The 14,433-nt window shown below is 41.2% G+C and overlaps 1 long non-coding RNA gene and 1 pseudogene across 1 annotated transcript in view; one reads left to right on the forward strand and one right to left on the reverse strand.

Annotated features, from left to right (window-relative positions):
* The first annotated feature begins 1,621 nt into the window (after positions 1–1,621).
* Positions 1,622–2,663, forward strand: Cfl1-ps4 (cofilin 1, pseudogene 4; annotated as a pseudogene).
* Positions 2,664–3,193: 530 nt separating this feature from the next.
* LOC120094624 (uncharacterized) overlaps positions 3,194–14,433 on the reverse strand; it is a 174,043-nt gene continuing 162,803 nt past the window's right edge. Inside the window, exon 3 of the long non-coding RNA XR_015629323.1 lies at positions 3,194–3,503. This is a non-coding gene — a long non-coding RNA (uncharacterized LOC120094624). The remainder of the gene's footprint in view (positions 3,504–14,433) is intronic.

Genomic DNA, 14,433 nt, shown 5'->3' on the forward strand with positions numbered 1-14,433 from the left:
GGAGAACTGCTTAGCTCAGGGGGAAACTCTTTCAACTGGTTATAAGAAACCCCTTATAACTTATCTGAAAGTTCTACCTGCATTCAGTTACAATTGAAATGAAATGTTTCATGAATGGCTTATAAACCAATGTCTCTTATATTTATGTAAAAGCAAAGCCATTAATAATAGCCTAGAGCAATAGCTCAGTGGTTAAAGGTAGCTGCTGTTCTTGCTCTCAGTTCAATTCCTAAGCACACTCATACTGAGTGAGTCACAGCTGTGTGTCACTCCAGCTCCAGGGGATCGGTGTCCTCTTCTGGCATCCCAGAGTTGCTGAGTATTCACATATACATTTGCGTACACACATATGCCCATGGTGCATGTATGAACACATGTGTGTAGGGTGTGTGTGAGTGTGTGTATGTGTGTGTGTGTATGTATGTGCATGTGTGCAGGTACAGGTACACATACATGTGTAACTTCATGTTAAAATGACAAGACACAAGGTTGCACTTGAAGCCATAAAACAAAATAAAAAATATTAATAAAGGTGGATACATGGCCAAACATTTTTAATAACTGGAAAACAGCTCTCTTCAAATAAACTTCCTTCCAAGTTCAGTTTCTTTGACTAGCTAAGATTTGTCTTTGTTCCCAAAGAAAAAGGACTCAATGGAACCCTTTTATACTTACCACTACTAGCCATACATGTAAACCACCATGGTAAAACTTGATGTCAGGATGATAGTTGCTTTTTTGGAATAGGAGAAATCTGCTTCTCAAAGATCCAGAGTATCTGAGTTGGTCCTTAGAGGAACTAAAGAAGCCTTTTCACAGACACCCATTTTTCACAGGCCTGTGGAACCCACGCAGAATAATGTAGAACAGAGTTGGTGCATCATGTATGGCAAGAGCTCTGCCTCTTCACAACTGAATACCAGAGAACAACGAACAGAAGCAGAGTCGGTCCTGATGTTCACACTCTCAGCCTAGCTGTCTCCCATGCCAGCTTTTGAGTGATAGTCAGACTACTCTCCATGAGTTCTAGGTTCACCGACTCTTTGACTCTGAAAGAGTGGGTTCCATGGAAATTAAACTGAGCACCTTGGTTCTGAACTGAAGCAGGAAACTCTCAGGTGTGGCCAGCTTTATTCTAAGGTCCGTAGAGTGCGTAAGAAGATATCTGCCACCAGGAACCTGATGCCTCACCCTAATGCCTTTGAAAAACAGTATTTTCATTTTGTTAAAGAAGTTCCTACCATTCATTTCCCAACTTAGATCCACTTGGAAATAGCACAAGCCTGAAAAGACCTGACAAAGAAACACTAGAGAAGTTAACAATCAGTGTTCGCTGTCTAGACCTGGTGACTCCAAGCCTGCTTGGGGGAAAGAGTAAAGGACAAATGGCTAGGACTACAAACAGCAAGGGTAAGAAGTGAGAGGGGAAAATGAAAGGAATGCGCATGAGAGTGGGTAGAGCAGAAGGAGCCTGGTGGTAGTGAAAAGCCCTGAGGCCAGAACAAGGAGGATGAAGACAGACAGGAAGCAAGAGGCTGTCAGAGGCACGCTGACAAAAAAAGACAAAAGCAGAGTGGATTGAGAAAAACTATACAAAGATATGAAGTAAAAAGTCTCTTGCGGTTCAGTCGGATCCCAGCAGCAGCTGCGGCGGCTCTGTTCTTCTGTAGCTCTTTTCTGTCTCCCTTTCGTTTCCGGAAACATGGCCTCTGGTGTGGCTCTCTCTGATGGAGTCATCAAGGTGTTCAATGACATGAAAGTTCGAAAGTCTTCAACGCCAGAAGATGTGAAGAAACGCAAGAAGGCACTGCTCTTTTGCCAGAGTGAGGAGGAGAGCACGGAGATTCTGGTAGGAGATGTGGGGCAGACTGTGGACGACCCCTACACCTCTTTTGTCAAGATGCTGCCAGACAAGGACTGCCGCTATGCTCTCTATGACGCAACCTATAAGACCAAGGAGAGCAAGAAAGAGGACCGAGTGCACCCCTTAAGAGCAAAATTATCTATGCCAGCTCCAAGGATGCCATCAAGAAGAAACTGACAGGAATCAAGCACAAATTACAAGCTAACTGCTACGAGGAGGTCAAGGACCGCTGCACCCTGAGAAACTAGGTGGCAGCGCTGTCATTTCCCTGGAAGGCAAGCCTTAGTGAGCCACCTCCAGTCCCCTGCCTGGAGCATCTAGCAGCCCCAGACCTGCTCTTGGGTGTTGCAGGCTGCCCTTTTCCTGCCAGACCGGAGGGGCTGAGGGGATTCCAGCAGGGGTAGGGTTATCCCTTCACCCCAGTTGCCAAACATCCCTCCCACCCCCTCGACCGTCCTTTTCCCTCCATCCCTGATGGTTCTGGCCTTCCCAAACTGCTTTTGACCTTCTGATTCCTCTTGGGTTGAAGCAGACCAAGTCCTGTCCTAGGCACTCAGTTTGGGGGGAGCCTGTATTTTTTTTAACGACACCTCTACTCCTCATCTGTCCCATCCTATGCTGCCAACTTCTAACCACAATAGTGACTCTGTGCTTGTCTGTTTAGTTCTGTGTGTAAATGAACTGTGAAAATGACCCTCCCGCACCAGCTGATTGCCCTCCCGTTTCCCTTGATCTTGGCCACTCATGGAAGCAGGACCAGTAAGGGACCTTCAATTTAAAAAAAAAAAAACAATAAAAAGGTTAATTAACAAAAAAAAAAGAAAGAAAAGAAAAGTCTCTTGCAATAAATAAAAGATAAATTCAAAAGAATGACTTTATCAAAAATCTACTGACCCGAGAGCATGGTGGTGCATGCCTATAATCCCAGCACTTAGGAGTCCAATGCAGGAAGATTGTGAGCTCCGGGCAAACCTTGGCTACATACTGAAACCCTGACTCAAAATGAGGGTTGGTAGAAAAACTGTTATATCATGAATGTTCTTTCAGAGACCAAAATTTGGTTTCCAGCCTGCACAATCAACTATAACTCCATCTCCAGGAATATTAGGCCTCTGATGTCTGCAGGTATTGTGCTCTCACACCAGCACGTGGTATACTCTATGCATGTAAGCATATCCTTGCTGCTAGCACGATCTTCAAGAAGGAAAGGCCCAGTGGTTTCAGAGACCTCCTGAAACCTTTGAGGTGTTTACTGTGTCTTAAGGAACTTCCCTCCAAAATGAGATATTCTGTATTTGAGGAAATGACTGCACAACAGGGGTCATGGTAGTAAGTCATTTGGTATTTCTAGTTTTTATTTTTTTAGAGGAACATCCATTCTGTTTTTTTCCTTAGGACACAGAGATTTGCTAAGAATCTGCTTTCATGTCCCCAATCTGGTGTGAAAAGTCCATGTTGCTCTCCTCAAATCCATCACTTTGTGTCTGTGATCCAGAAGGGTGGTATGGTGTCAGAGGTCCTTATCTGCCTTCCTCACATCCATTATAATCTCACTACCATCTGGCTCCGGGTTATCAGCCCCTCCAGGTCTTGCTGCACCATCCTTTGTAACTGCACTGCTTCTTCATGCCTGTAAGAACTTGAAAAGAAGACTAACGCTGAAGGAGAAAGAAATAACTGACATTGGCCCCAGGAACCCCACACAGTCATATCAAATCCTGTATCCATTCCAAGGGCCAGATATTTGAGCATGCCAGAGGCTGAAGGGCCAACAAAGACTTCAAAAATTAACCCTGTATCTTACTGTTAATAAAAAGCTTTGGATATTGTGGGGAAAAGAAAGAACTGATACCAAGCAATGCGATCAGGCTAGGAATGTAGTTCAGTGGTAAAATGCATGCATGCATGCATGCATGAGGTCTCCAACATGGCAGAAAGTAAAACATGTTATGGAACCAGAGGGAGGAAAAAGACTAAGAAAATGGTGGGAAGTGGATTCAAGTGACCCAGGATATCTCAATGCCTACATGAAGTTACAGAGAACAGTACTTTCCTTTAATTTGTAGATACATGTTATTTACAGAGGTAAAAAATAAATATTAGTGTCTCCTCTGGATAATTGTGGTTTTAGTTATTTGATTTTCAAAATGTGCCCTTTATCACTGAGAGATTTAATTCAGAAGTAGAATAAGTAAAAGTCGATGACTGTACATATTTGTCAGAGAGATGTAACCACATAAGAGATGAAGTTCCGGTATTATCAAACTTTCACCTCTCTCCTTTAAAGAATGTTAAATAGTAAGCTATTTAAAAGTGGGCTTCTAAGTGCTGGCAAGATAGCTCAGTGTTAAAGTGTTTGCAATTCTGACAGAGAAGCAAGCTCGGTTCCCAGTACCAATGTTCAGCTACACCAAACCACCTGTAACTCCAGCTCTATGGTGATCTGATGCCCTCTTCTGGCCTATGTGAGCACTTCATGCATGCTCACAAACCCATACACAGGCACACATAGGTAGACATAAATCAAAATAAAGTCAATCTTAATCATAACCATGCTTCTACTCAAGCAGTCTTATGAATAATTAACCAGTTAAAAACAAACCATTTTCTGCAGCAACTTGAGACATGAGTCAGTGATTAACTAGAGAAACTGGCACAATTTCAGATGGAGAGGGCTGTTATAATAGTTTTTCATGGTTTGGAATGATTGCTACAATGTTCTGCTTTGTATAATTCCAAGAACCCAACTGTACCAAGTAGGGATAATCATCAAGGGATCAGTCATGTGTATCTTAGAAGATGCCAGACAGTAGAGATAGCCCATACTAAAATACTCTGAAGCTGGGAGATGGAGGAAAAATAAATAGATATCACTGTGACTCTTTTCTTCCCATTTCAATATAATAATCCTAATACAAAGCACTGTGTTTTTAAGTTTTGAATATTTCAGACTGTGTACGGTGGTGCATGCCTTTAACGCAGAACTCCAGAAGCAGAAGTGGGTGGATCCTGTAAATGTAAGGCTAGCCTGTTCTACAATCAAGTTCCAGGCTAGACAAGGCTATATAATGTGACTCTGTCTCAAAAGAGAGGGGAGGAGAGAGATAGACACTCAGAGACACAAAGAAAATTAAAACACAATAAATTCTCAGCTGCTTAGAGTTAAATTAATATAGGGGACACTACATACCGAGAAACTGGATTTCACCAAAAAACAAAAACAAAAACAAAAACAAGAAAACAAAAAACTTCATTCTGTACAAGATATAAGAGAAGCAAGAGCTATGCACTGGGAGAGATATCTATAAACAAAACCTGATAAAGTTATTCTATCGAGAATCTCTAACAGGAAAATTCTCAGAATGCAACAATAAGAAAATAAAGTCTAATTAAAGGTGATCAAGTAACAAACACAGAAATGTTGCAGAAAAGTCTCATCATTTGTATATTACTGGTACAAATGACAAATGTCAAAATACTGTGGAAAATAGCTTGGCAATTCCTTCTAAAACTAAGGAGGCTCTTTCCATAGGACTCAGTGATGGTGTGCCCTTGGAACACTGATCTGAAGTGACAGAACTCCAATGTACAACACACACACACACACACACACACACACACGCACACACACACACACCCCTACACAGACACATACAAAATAATCTACATATAGAATATACTTACCACAAACACAGACACACACACACACACAAACATACAGATACAGTCATGTTGTTGTAACTGTGTATTCATTAAGGCCAATGTTTCTATTATGTGCTATGTACCATAGGTGGAACTGAAAGCACAATGTTTAAAAAATAGTCTCTGTAAGGTTTCCTATTAAGTATGACATAACTTGAAATGTCTGTGTGTTTGCTAGATTCTGCTTCCATCCATCGCTTGCTTGCCTTTTGCATGCATATGTATTCCTGTCGTTCCCTTCGGTCGCACATACAGAGTTGAAAGAGTCACAAATTAGGACCACAAGAGCTTTATCAAAACAGGAAACAGAAGGCTCCCCTGTATTGTAAAAAACAAGAAAGCTAGCTAAGATTATAAAACATACATAGTTTGTTTTAAGAATATACTAGGCATAATAGATTTTAAAGGGTCAGGAATGGACATACGCAAAATGCCAGCTAAGAGCTTCAGCATCTGCACTTCCACAGGAATGACAATGACAGCGATACAGAAGCATTGTCTAGCTCTTTCCTCATTTAGTATTGAATTCCATTCAAATTCCCCTCAGAGAGCGCTTCCTAAAGCCAGATGTTAGGGAACTTCTAATCCTAGCACTTGTTTGGGGCTGAGTGCGAACAAGCAGGAGGTCAAAGTTATCTTCAGCTGTATGAGTTCAAGGCAAGCCTATGTTACCTGAGGCCCTGTCCCACAAAATCTGCACCAAAAAGAATAATTTTCCCAAGCACACATGCTCCTCCAGATTTCCCACAGGTACATTAATAAACGAGGGATGCTCTTGGATCCATTTCTTTCAGGCCTGGTTCTGAGAGAGTAATGTCAACAATGTTATCGAGCCCTCCATTCTCTGGCAAGCCAGATAAATGTGCCACATCACTAATGTCACCTCTGCTGGTATCTTTCCTCAGATGGGCTGAAGCCACTCCATCTTGGGCTAAGCTCTGCTGAAATTGCCAAATCTCCTGTACAGCTCGTGTCTTTTCCTTCTGACTGTCTGATACTCTCAGCAAAGTAGCAAGATTTAAGTTCTCTGCTGCAGTGTATAAAACATATGGTCTCACCTATGTCCCTCTGTTTAATATACCATGTTCAGAATGCCGAAAGACATGTGAAATGAATAGAAATACTAAACGGGTTTGTTTATATGGAAGTTATATTTCTCTGAAATACTGGGCTCAAGTAATTATGTGGGAGAAAGAAGATGGGATGAAAAGGCTGAACTCTAAGCCTTAAAACTCTAAGCTGGGACCTCCAGCATTCACACAGAGGCATCATGGTATCCACAGCCTTGACTCTGGAACCATTCACACAGACAAGTCTGAATGCATCCTCAGTTCTTTGCAGGATAGAGAGCTTGGAGAATGATAGGAAGCTGTTGCAACCTGCACGAAAGCTCTCCCAAGCATACAGAGATCATTAAACTGGAGGCAGTGAGCATCACGATACTCATTTTTAGTGGTTTGACTTGTGTGTTTCCCTACTACAGTGCGCTGGTGTAACCTGGCAGATTCTTACCTCCCCCAGATCCCCTGATCTAAAACATCTGGTGACTCTCTATGAGGATGCAGGTGAGGTTATGGAGCAAGAGCTAATGCGTGCCCTCCATCTGGAATGCTTCCTGTACATTGCTCGCTGAGACATAGTAAAGTAAAATAAGAGGTGCCTTTCAGCACTCAGGAATTTCCGTAGTGTGCATGATCTCCTTAAGAAGACTACACACAACAGGCCATGGGCTTTTCCCCAGGTAAAACTATGGAGATGTAAAGTGTCCAAGAAGTGGGAAATGGAGAGCAAAGCATTCCTTGTATGAATACTTTGTCCACTCAGTGTACAAGGTTCAACAATTATGTTAATTATTTCTCTGCCACTTCAGCATGAGTCACAGGGACTAGAATTACTTCCTCATTTCCCCTTAAGGGGAGAAGGAATAAAACCCGTTAGCCATCAACCCCATTACATGCCAGGACAAAATCATAAGAAAGAAGCACAAATTCTCTCCCTATAGGCTTCTAAATAAATGCCTGTGCCTCTGGTAGAACTACACATCTGGAAGAAACGATGTTCAAATCCTGTGTCGACCCCCCTCTCAAGAACTCAAGGCAACCCCAGTAAACAATTCTGAAGGTGATTTGCACATGGTGCTTATACGTTCTCTGGGCCTGGAGACGAAGACAAGGGGCAGAGCATCTGCTTAGGGTGTGCAGGGCTTTGAATAGTGATCAAGAACTGCAGGAGACAATCCACTTACTTAGTGTTTGGAGGCTGTGCACTCTAACACACATACTTTTGTAGAAAATGCTGTCTTTAAGTGAGCTGTTCATATTGAGCAGATGCCTGGGTTTCCTCCATTCCGTTCTTTTGTCTTGTGTGCTGTAAAGTCAAGGTTCATCATGAATCAGCTCTTGCTGAGTGCTCTAATCGTTTGCATTTGCCCTTTCGTACAGTGTTCTGAACTGCTCTCATTTCCCATAGAATAGGGTATGTACATACATATGAATATAAACATTTACATGAAGATATGCATAGATACAGATCAGTGATGAGTGGATTATTGGTAGATAATGGATAATGTGGACATGTGATAGATGAAACATAGATTTTGATAGACGGTAGATTGGTGACATCTGAAATACTCCTGCCACAAAACAAATGATCACAGAATTTTTGTTTCTCGTTTCACAAAGTTTTCATTAGAAATGTAAAATCGGGCACATGCAGGCCTTGTCCTCTTTAACAAAGAAATATACTCCATGGTTAATGTCATAACTCACACAACTTACCAACAGGAAAATTGCCCTTTTTCTGGGTATAATTATGAATTCTGGAGTGTTGCTTTAGTTTTTGTTACTGCTGTTACTGTTGTTAGGGGTTTTTTTTTTATTATTTTGGGGGGTTTGTTTTTGTTTTTGCTTTTGTTTTGAGACAAGATTTCATGTAATTCACACTAGCCCCATACTTGCTGTGTATCCAAGGCTGGCCTTGGGTCTCTTGTGTCTCCCTAACAAATCCTGGAATTATTGGTATATTCTACTAGATCTGGCCATGGACTGCTACTTACATTGTCAGTTGTTTGTCACCTTGGTGCAGTAATTTGTAAAGGCCTAAGTTTGTGGCCTCTTGATTGCAGGATCTGTATTTGTCTTCAGTGTATCTGAAATAACTGTATTTCTCTATTTCTAAATTATAGGTCTAGATTATCTACCAAAGTATGATCAAAAACATCAAGCCTTCTGATTAACCTCTTTGCAAAGGGATAAAACATCCTAGAATTAAAGTTTTCATTTCCCTAAATTGTTCAGCATAAAGTAAGCAGTGTTCTGACATGTAATGAAGAACTGAGCTCTAAATAAACACGCTATAACAGCAGACTGGGCAAACACTTTGCAAGAAAACAGCACCACGGGGTTTACATGGAAGACTGAGGAAGTTAATGCGCACAGCAGATAGTCTTTGCAGCAAACAGCACCATTTACCCAGGTTCTTTCTATATCTCGTAAGATTCACACTACCTCTGTGACCTGAAGAGCACAGAACATGTAGCTTGATGCAGCCAACAGGCAAATTAGATGGAAATGAAATTGTGCCAGTTCCATTCAGAACTTTAAAGTATCTTGTGGGTTTCTATTCACTTAGTGGGTTCCGCCATCTCTAGAAGTTCACACCTGGGCTTCCCTGCTGCTCCCAAATACTCCCCAATCGAGCTGCTCCCAGCATTCTAAGTAACATTCTACGTAACAGTATCTGAAGCCCTAGGCATATCGACTTAAATTTCTAAGTTTAAGTAAATTTAACAATTTGGAAGTTTCTTTGGAAAAGATAACTTCCTAACTCCTCTCAAAATTAAAGCTGTCAGAGAAAAGCAAAATATAAGACAAACGTGTGGTGGAGCCATAAGTCATATTATATTATGTGGTTTACTGCATTTATTTATTTTTTTATTTACTTTAGGGGGTGTGTTGAGGTTAGGGAACACCTATAGGAAAACTGTTCTCTCCTTCCATCATACGGGTTCCAGAGATTGAACTTGGCTTATCGGACTTATGAGCTTTTCCAGTGCCTTTACTTATCTTGCTAACTTGCCAGCAATTTCCTAAGTATTTTAAAGGCATGCGTAATATGATAGCACCAAGCTTTAGGAGCTAGACAGAGATGAAGAGAACCGTAAATCAAGATACAATTACAATGGTTTCATCATCTGGTGGCATTCAGCAAGCACATTCTTGCACATGACAAATGTACAATCTAGCAGTGCCCTTGTCCCATCACATAAGGCTGAAAGGAAGACTTAGTCCACTTCAACATCTCATAGGATATCAAACTGAATAGAATCCCCTATCACTGAACTTTGTAACCCAATCTAACTTCGTAGAAGGCAGAAGCATCAGAAACCATGGTAGTGATTGGAGAGTTACTTTTAGCAATTGCTGTGGTTTTTTCCATCTGCAATACCCATGGGTATTGATGGTGAGTAGTTATTCTTCTACTGGGGATAATATTTTGGAAAATTGTGGAACCTTAGGAAGTGAGCCCTAGTGGCAGGAAGTAGGTCAATAGAGGCAGACCTTTGAAAGTGATACCTGATCCCTGGTTCCTGATCCCTGGTGTGTCTTTCCTGGCCACCATACACTTCCACTGCCATAATGGGCGCTCTACTGAGTGTTTCACACCATGAAGGACCAGAATCCTCTGAGCTTCAAAGCAAAGATAAATCTTTTCCCTCTCATTTCTGCCAAGTTCTAAAGTTAGCCTAATAGAAAAGGATCTTTCAGACTTTTTCCTTAAACATATTTATTGTGTGAGTAAGCATGTATGTACGTATGTATGTATGTGTGTGTATGTGTGTGTATGTGTGTATGTATGTGTGTGTATGTATGTATGTATGTATGTATGTATGTATGTATGTATGTGTGTGTGTGTGTATGTACGTACCATGGCATGCACATAGTGGTTACCATAAAGCTTGCAGGAGTCAGTTCTCTTCTTCATCATGAGGACCCAGGAAATTAATCTCAGGTCATCAGACATGGTAGCCTTACCTACAGAACCACATCACTAGACATCCCATCTTAATATGGTCACGTTCCAGATAAAGATTGAATGTAAAGAAAGAGTCAACCTGTTTCCCCTTAGACCATTTCCACAAGCCATTCACTAGCATTAATTAACAGGCATGTTCAGTTTCTAAACAACTCCCAAATAGAAAGAATCTCATTAAGGCTAAGTTTTTGTCCTTTTCTTGTCTAACCTGAAATAAAACTATTCCACTGGTGTCACAGAAACAAATAGTATAAAATGTTTATGCAAATTAAGTTAATAATATTTGATCTGATGACAAGGTATCTCCAATTACCAACTGTGTCAAATTAATAAAAAGGTGGTATTTTCTGTTTGTTTTAAATTAATTATTGTATTCTCAGCTCTATGAGAGATATTAACAAATTAAATATTCATGGATATAAATAAACTTAAAAGAATAAAAGATGAGGTATCTAATTTTCACATGCCAAGTAGCTTAGAATTTCATATTTAAATTCACTGAAAATAATACTAAATCATTCTAAATCAGTGAACAATCACTTGATCTTTTCTTAATTTGTCTAAAACATATTTTTATGACAGGTCATAATATAGTGAGTAACAAAGTTCAGAATGTAATCAAGAATTTTTATGACCTAAAAGCCCATAGTCTAATGCACTAATTTTGTTATGTCTGTATATACTCGTCATAATTATGTGAACCCTGCCAGCTTGGTAGAAAACCTAGCAGCATTTGTATGTCCTGTGAGCTCATTCCAAGCCATTCGATTTACATCCTGTTCTTTATGTCCATCTAAAACCACATAGCAACTTCTTAAACTTATGTTTCCAGCAGTTCCCAAGTTTCTAACCAATATCCATAAATAATTTATTCAAGAATTCAGTTTTTCCATATACCTTGTGATTTTCCAGAAGCATAACTTTAATCTCCAAGGCATGATCCATTGAGTACTCCAGATGCATAATTCTTTTAACTCATATCTAAAGAATTTCATCTTCAATCCATTTTTGTAATAAAACTACTGTAAGCAATCCCATCACCAGAAGTTTTTCACAGATGGTATTTTGAACCTTGAGATTTCTCTGATTATGTTTCTTCTCGTTTCCTTGTTGTTTTTAAATAAATATATTCTCTGTTATATTACATCCCACCTGTTATATTACGTTATATTACTCTTCTCCCAGGCCCTCCTGCCCACCTTCTCCAGCCCTGTCCACGCCTCCTTTTCCCTGAAAGGGGCAGGCCTCCCAGGGATATCAACCAAACATGGCATATTGAGTTGCAGTAAGATTAAGCACCTCTCCTCATATTAAGGCTGGACTAGGCAATCTGGTAGGAGGACAGGGATCTTAAGAGCACACAAAAGTGCCAGAAACAGCTGTCATTCCCTCTGTTAGGAGTCCCACAGAAGCACCAAGCTACACAACCATAACATATATGAGAGGACCTGAGTCAGACCTATGTAGGCTCCCTGATTGTCAGCTCAGCATCAGTGAGTGCCTATAAATATCGGTTTGTTGATTCTGTGGACTTTCTTGGTGTCCTTGTCTCTGGCTCCTGTAACCCTTCCTCCCTTTCTTCAGCAGGATTCCCAAGCTCTGCCTAAGGTTTGCCTGTGGGTCTCTGCATCTGTTTCCATCAGTTGATGGATGAAGCCTCTCTGATGAAATTTAAGTTTGGCATCAATCTATGAGTATAGAAGAATATCAATTGGTATCACCTCATTGCCTTTTTTTTACACTCATGTTTGGTTTCATTCTAGGTCTTTGGGTCATCCAGCCTCTAGTTTCTGGTCCCCCAGGCAGTGTCATGGGTGGACACCCTCTCATGGCACAGGTCTCAAACTGAACCAGTTATTGGTTAACTACTCCCATAATTTCTGTGCCATCTCTACCCCCAGCCTATCTTACAAACAGGACAAATTACAGTTTGAAGATTTTGTGACTGGGTTGGTGTCCAAATCCCTCCACTGAAAGTCTTGACTAGTTATAGGAGATGGCCAGTTTAGGCTATGTGTCCTCCACTACTAGGAGTCTTACCTAATAGATTCCTAGGTGTCTACCTTGGCCCCAAATGCCCACCAGTCTAGTTGTCTCTCCCAGTATTCTCTCCCTCCGTCCTCTCCCCACCTGATCCCTCCTATTTCTGTCCAGTCCAGTCAGAATATCTATTCTGTTTCCCCTACCCAAGGAAATCCGTATGTCTCCCCTTGAGCCCTCATAACTGCTTCTGTAGATTGTGGCATGATTATCTTTTTTTATATACTTAATAACCAATTATAAATGAGTACATACCTTATTTGCCTTTCTGTCCTAGATTACCTCACTCAGAATGATGTTTTTCTAGTTCCCTTCATTGCCTGTAAATGTCATGATGTTATTGTTTTTAAGAGCTAAGTAATACTCCATTATGTAAATGTATCACATTTTCTTTATCTCTTCTTTAGTTGAGAGACATTTTTGCTGTTTCCGGTTTCTGGCTATTATGAATATGGACATAGTTGAGCAAGTGTCTTTGTGGTAGAATGGAGCACATTTTCAGTATATGCCCAGAAGTGGTCTTGAGGTAGATCTAGTCCCAATTATCTAACAAACCACCAAATTAATTTCTAAAGTATCTGTACAAGTTTGCACTCTCACCAGCAATGGAGAAGTGGTCCCCTTATACCACATGCTTACCAACATGACCTGTCACTAGGGTTTTTGATCTTAAATATTCTTTTTATTATTTATTTACTTACTTACTTATTTGCTTATTTATTTCTTTACATCCCAAATGCTGTTCCCCTCCCAGTCCTCCTTCTAAGAGTTCCTCCTCCAGCCCTCCTTCCCTTCACCTCTGAGAGGGCAGCACATACACACACCCCTATATACCCTCACCATTGTGCATTAAGTCTCTGCAGGATTAGGCTCTGAGGCCAGACATAACAGCTCTCTGCTACACATGTGCTGGGGAACTTGGACCAGCCCATGTATGCTCTTTGGTGGTGGATTAGTCTCTGTCACCTCACAGGAGTTCAGGTTAGTTGACACTGTTGGTCTTCTTGTGGGGTTTCTACCTCCTCGAAGACCTTCAATCCTTCCACTAAATCTTCCATGGTAGTCCCTGACTACCATCCAATGTTTGTCTGTGGAGGTCTGCATCTGTCTCAGTCAACTGGGTAGAACCTCTAAGAGGGCTGCTATGCTAGGTTCCTGGTTGCAAGCACAGCAGAGCATCATTATTAGTGTGAGGAATAGGTGCTTGCCCATGGGATGGGTCTCAAATGGATCAGGTACTAGTTGGCCATTCCTTCGGTCTCTGCTCCAACTTTGTCCCTGAATTTCTTTTAGACAGGACAAATTTTGGGTCAAAAGTTTCATAGATGGGTTGGTGTCCCCACCTCTCTACTAGGAATCCTGTCTGGCTACTGTAAGTAGTCTCTTAAGATTCCATTGACTCATCGGAACCTGTCTCATCTCTGGTTTCTGGGGCTTCCTAGAGCATCGCCGAACTCCCAGCCCTTCATCCTCCCCACTCATACTCAGCAGCTGCATACTTCTATTCAATCTCCTAGGCCTTGGGGAGTCTCTCCTATGTCTGCCCTTGCTGGATCCTGCCCACCTATTCCTCTTGCCCTCCCCTCTCCCACCCAGAACCTATCCTCCTCTATCTCCCATAACTATTTTGCTCCCCCACCTAACTAGGATCAAGCATTCTCTCTTGGGCGTGTTTATCATCTTTAGGTCTGTGGAGTTTGTCATGGGCATCCTGAACTTTTCGGCTAGTGTTCACTTATCAGTGAGTACATACAATCACTGTCCTTTTGTAGCTGGGTTACCTTACTCAGGGC

This window comes from Rattus norvegicus, chromosome 9, assembly GCF_021556685.1.
Source record: "Rattus norvegicus strain SHRSP/BbbUtx chromosome 9, alternate assembly SHRSP_T2T, whole genome shotgun sequence".
NCBI lineage: Eukaryota > Metazoa > Chordata > Mammalia > Rodentia > Muridae > Rattus > Rattus norvegicus.